The sequence below is a fragment of the Lygodium microphyllum genome, chromosome 14 (assembly GCF_053477565.2).
Source record: "Lygodium microphyllum isolate KBCC chromosome 14, Lygodium_microphyllum_v1.1.10, whole genome shotgun sequence".
Lineage (NCBI taxonomy): Eukaryota > Viridiplantae > Streptophyta > Polypodiopsida > Schizaeales > Lygodiaceae > Lygodium > Lygodium microphyllum.
This window is the reverse complement of record NC_141148.1, coordinates 69,709,262-69,715,110: the sequence shown is the minus strand read 5'-3', so window position 1 is coordinate 69,715,110 and position 5,849 is coordinate 69,709,262. Positions and strand designations below refer to the sequence as shown.

The 5,849-nt window shown below is 39.8% G+C and overlaps 1 non-coding gene across 1 annotated transcript; it reads left to right on the top strand.

Moving 5' to 3' along the window:
* Positions 1 to 4,144: 4,144 nt before the first annotated feature.
* On the top strand, positions 4,145 to 4,225 carry LOC148025710 (small nucleolar RNA SNORD34). Its single transcript, XR_015693221.1, has one exon. It is a non-coding gene; the product is annotated as a small nucleolar RNA SNORD34 (small nucleolar RNA).
* Positions 4,226 to 5,849: the final 1,624 nt, after the last annotated feature.

Sequence of the window (5,849 nt, the reverse complement as noted above, 5' to 3'; positions counted from 1 at the left end):
TGTGGTGGTATCGACATGCACAAGAATAGAAGGAGGAGATTTAGGATCCACCCCTAGAAAGTTATTTGGAGGAAGCCCTCGTGGCATTTTGGGAAGTGTATTATTACCAAATGATGATTGCATGGTAGCCACATGTTGGGAATCTATTTGGCTACGTTTAACCAGGACTTCGATGGGAACTACTAGTCCCCTAGCATAACTAGTGAACCAGATACATTGAACTTGTTATTCTCATCGATCTCAATTGCATGGGAGTACTGTTGTGGCAGGAGTCCATTTCATTTTGTCTAGTTCCACTCATGAGCTTCTCTAATCATCTTCAAGTCAAAACATAGAGTCTTGTTGTTGGAAAAATGAAAGAACTCGTAAATTTTAAAAGATACCTTCAAAGATTAAAGATTTTAATCCCCCAACCTAAGAACAAACAAAGTTCACTATGGATTTCTACTCTCCACATAGATAAAACAATGAATGAGGGGCCCTATGCATTTATCTTTAAAGTTTTGTGACACATGGTTTTAATATCATAATGATTAGGAGTTGTGTTACTACATGATGTTTGCAATTCTTGAAGGAGTACTTCGTGTCTTCCATCCTTAGTATTAGAACGACGTTGAAAAGCATGTAGTGCTTCAATGTTTTCATTTGGATGGAACTTAGTGATTGAAATCTTGAAAGGTTCTTTGCAGAGACTCTTCTAAGAAACACATAGGCTACTTTGTGGCTTGTCCTTGGTTACAATATTAGTTTCTATTAAGGGTTTGTCACGTAATGTATGACTCATGCAACTTTCATGTCGTGAAGTTTGATAGAAAGTGGAATCTTGATAGGCCCTTTAGGTTACATTGCCTATTGTTATCAATAGTTGTTGCCATGATTGGAAATAAATTAGAGATTTGATAAAGATAGAAAGAGAAAACTCCTTGCGTTAAGAGAGTTTGAGAGATAAAAGAGATACACTATTAAAAATACTATTGAGTGAGTGTATAGAGAAAAAAGGAGTTGACACAAGCTACTAGAAGCAAATTGGAAAAATTATGTGCTAGAGGCCTTACATTGACAATGCTTAAAAAGAGGCCTTAATCACCATATGTAGAACTTTGAGAAAAGTGAATGGCAATTATTGGAGCTATATCTTGAGAAGGGCATGGAGGCTAGAGAAGTTGATCGAATGTACTGTTGTTGAGCTTAGGCTTTTGTTAACATTGGGTCCTTTAGATTAGTTGTAAGATACTCTTGGGAATGATGTGTCCAAACTCGAGTCGACTAAGCCTAGCACTAAGGTCACAAAACCTTACCAATGCTCCTTAATATCTCTCGACCATGTATGCTTTTGTGGTTTTTCCCTACCATTCGAGTGTGTGTCAACGTGATGAAGAAAGCCTAAAGTTGTAAAATGCTTGAGTTGGTGTCAATGGCTTCCATAATGGGATCAACAAGCAAGGGAGGTGGTAGGAGCCACTATTTCCAATTAAATGTTCATGTATATTGTACCATTGTTGGTAGAAGGCTAGGTCATTGAGCCATTGGTTGTCATGTGCAAGTCAAAAGAAGGAGGTATTCTAGAGAACCCTGCAATCAATACTGGTAAGGCCTAAAAATTGTGCATAAATGTCAATGAAGTGCAAAGTTGAACCTATGATGCCTTGGAATGTCATGGAATAGCTTGTTTTGTGGTCATGCCAACTACTAGCCAGCTCATAAGTAAAAATTTCCATTTTGATGTGTGTAATATTGATTGATCCCATGTAATTAAAGAAACCCTAGAATCTCTCCATTTTAACCTTTGTGTTTTGAATTTCTCAAGGGGAGGAGGGCCATTTTATGACTTGTTTTACAAATGGTAGCTTGGCTTCAATAAAGTTGTCAACAACTTTGGAGATTGTTGAGACCCACATTAGAACTTCAGGATGCTGCAAAATGGAACAACATGCGTCCAAGTGAACAAGGGAAATTGCAACCTTGCATTCAATTGTGAAGAAGTGACCTTTAATAGTCAATAGGGACTCTAGATTTTTACCCTATTAGAGGGCTAGCATTAGCATGTTGTCCAACTCCCCAAATAAATCTTGTGGTATCTTGAAGAAGGATTGGAAGCGAGCAACTTCATCCATGCACCATATGTCATAGTTGGGTCACCAATGCAATGATTAAGGTTTAATGCATTGATTCTTGAATTGTGCATTATTCCATGGAATGCAAAGTGCATTTCATAGATGCTCACAAAACCTTGACAGGTTCTAGAAAACAAGACGTGAACTTTGATGTTGAACATATCTCATTCCTTGTGAAAGGAAGAGAGAACTGAAAATAATATTTCGATCGTTGGTTGTGAGTTTGAAAGAGGGTCATGATTTGGAGTATCAGTATGATAATTGCAAACACCATTGGTAGTGGGTCGTTCATTGATATCTACCTAAATGAGCATGTAGTGTCGTAGAATTCATTAACTACATGAAATGTTTATGTGTTATTTAATAGTATTGCCAAATGTCAAAAATAAAATAATATTGAATAGTGAAAAATATGTTGCCATGGAAGATGATCACAATGGAGATTGCAAGTCAGGGTTATTACTTGAACTGTGGGGTGATATTGGAGGGGTTTATAGAGCTAGTGGGTTGTTGATGGATTGCTAGGTTGATGGAGCTATAAGGGATTGCCAAAGGTGGCAGAGACAACCAAAGGTGGCCACTAGGCCAACCTAAGAGCACAATTGGGGTGAAATGTATAAATAAAGGGGCAGCTTGAGGTATGTGGGGTAGAGGTAGAGGGTCTACTTGAGATGGTGGGGGAGAGGGGTGACTTGAGGTGGTAGGGTAGAGGTTGAGGTTGAGTGGCAGCTTGAGGTAGTAGGGTTAGCCATAGGTGGTGGCCAGAGTAATATGGAACAATCCGAGCCACATGGGTAGCAAGTGGGAGAGGAGGGAGAGATGTATTGTTATAGGTGTATGGTGGAATGGCGTTGGGGCTACACCATGATAAAGGGTATGTGTGAAGGCACACAATAAGTACATTTGGCTTAGTGTCATTGATAATGGGTGGGTTGGTGAAATGTTGTAGGTGTAACTATGCCACGTGAGAATGTGTAGGAGCAATGGGTTCCTTTTCATGTTTTTGGCAAACCATGCGAATGAAGTAGTTTTGAAAGACACATAGTGAAAGCCCTCTAATATATATGTTTTCTTTTTATTAGATGAGATTTCAACTAAAAGTTGTTTGTGAACACTCAAAATGTTGTTGGTACACACAAGGGTGAACTGATAGTTTTGCAAGGAAAAAAAGGGCTTGCAATTTTCGCATGGGCAAGGGGAGATCCGTTGCCTGCTGCTCCAAGCTCTATTTGTGCTTGCTCAATCAAAGAACAAACAACGTACCTTTAAAAAAATGAAACTGTGTGCTGTGTGATAGGGTTTGAACACCCACCAGTTCTTAGCAATAGTGGACCACATTGCTTTGCATGTTAGCTTTGGCATGTGTGAGGATTGTGCCACACGCATAGTATATACTTGCATTTCAAAGTAAAGGTGAGTATATTGAAACACCTTGCAGCCACAATGTAACCTAGCTTTTCTCGCATGAATTTAGAGAGAGAGAGAGAGAACGACCTTTGCCCTAACATGAATTGAGAGAGAGAGAGAGAGAGAGAGAGAGAGAGAGAGAGAGAACGGCCTTTGCCCTAACGAAATGCATAAACTAAAAAAGAGAGAGAGAAAGAGCCCTTTGTCATAACCAAATGCATGAATTAAAAAACAGAGACTGAGAGACAGCGATAGTCCTTTGCCCTAACCGAATGCACGAATTTAAAGAGAGAGAGAGAGAGAGAGAGAGAAAGAGGGAGAGAGGGTGGGGAGAGTTTTTTGCCCTAATCTCGCATGGGTTAAAACAGCGAGCGAGCTTGCTAGCGGTCGCGTCTTCCCTTTCCTACCCCTTTGCAGATTGCTGTCCTGGTTGTGTAACGAACCGTCACTTCTTCCTGCATCAGACGCCGTAAGTTGACAAGCTCTGGTTACCTGTCGCCATGTACCGGAGATTAGTTGGAATCGGTAAGTTGACCTAGAATGTCAGTGATGCCGGCCGGGAATGCATCCAAGATTCGAGTGAGATTATTTGGACCTTGCAGGAAGTTCTTGTGGTATCCCTGCTAGGCCGATGAGGATTCTTGAACAACTTACCTACATTGTATGAATCACAGTGATATCAGTTGTCGATGTCTGAGGCGTAGCAGTTGCATTTGTGACAGCTGACTTCTCTTGTCTGTCACTACGTCAGTTGCTCTTAGTAACATTAGAGATGCCCGCTGACAAGTGCTCCGAGTGAAATGTCCTCCCTGTGAAGAGCGTAGCATCTCCCTTATGAATCAGTGATCTGTCATTGTTCTGAAGCTTGGATTATGCGTTATGATTCTCTATAAATTACAATTGTCTGGCCTATGGCTAGACTGTTTCCGGAGTTTGGCGTTAAGTCTGTGCATGGCATTTCTAACGCCATTATTGCGGTAATGGCTTCTCAAGAGATGCTCAAGGTTATTGTAAGTAATTGGTGAGACGAATCCTGGTTCCTGTAGAATCTTTACAGCTGTTTCTTAGGGTTTTGATATGTTATATGCAAATTTTTTTCTGGTGAAAAGGGAGATAAAGATGCATCGACCATTTGTTATGCATCTGCATCCCCCATTTTAATTGTTTCATGGCCTTCTTATTTCGAAGTCAAAATGTATTTAGCATATCGGTTGATGTCAAGTTGTGAGGTCAGGTCTTTTTTGTCTTGCACTTCATTAACAATGATAATGCGAGGGCTATGTGGCGATATCACAGAATTGTTCGATTCCCTTGTACAATAGTACTTCAGATATGTCGAGTCTTGTTTTGCTGTGTGGAAGTGGACCTTCGCAGGACTGCTGTCTCCACAAGATGGACACCCGTCCCTGACTTAGTGGCGTAGCGCGCAGGCCTGTCAGGCCATTACATGTGAGTTACTAGCCATTCTTCTTTCTTACTAGCTAAATTTAGATCATCTTTACTTTTGAATGCAAGTAGAGAGTGAATGTCTGGCAGCACTTTTACCTACGAATAATAAAATACCTCCACAATTCTAAAGTGGGTTGGTCGCATGGCTGGGCTCATGTGTGCCAATACTAAACGTAAGGAAGCTTTGCATGTGGACTATAGGATTCATGTGCGCTTTGGAAAATAACGAAACTCTAAAATGTTATTTGATACAATTGAAACTTTTCACGTGCAAGAATCTTTCCTTCATAAGGTCACATAACTAGGCTAGCATTTCATGCAATTATGATAATTATGCATGTAGAAATTTGAAAATTGTTAGGTGAACAGTTATGGTCAGAGCATTTGATGACATCAATGGACTTTTAGGTGCTCAGAAAGCCAAATTAGAGTAGATTGGTATAACCCTCATGATAAAAGAGGAGATGTGTTTTTGAAACAATCTTTTTGGCCTTGTTTAAGGCCATTGAATGCCATGTCTATTTCTACTAATACCAATTGAAAAGCATTTAAAGCTTTGCATCTCAAATGGCTTTGATTTATTGTTGGGTAGCCATGTGGGACCATTCTCAATTTTGATTAAGAGGAAATTTCTTAGAAATGGCCATTCACAAAAAAAATTTATAACTTTGCACCTCAAATTGATTTGATTGGTTGTTAGGCAGCCATTTGGGACTTCTCTCAACTTTGATGATGAGGAGGAAATTCCTTGAAAATGAGCACTTATAGTTGGAGGAAATCATTGGCTACATATGGTAATGAGGAGGAATGAATCTTGGCACACATCATATATCAACATGCTTTGGATATTGCTTAGATGCTTGAAAAGTGGATCATACC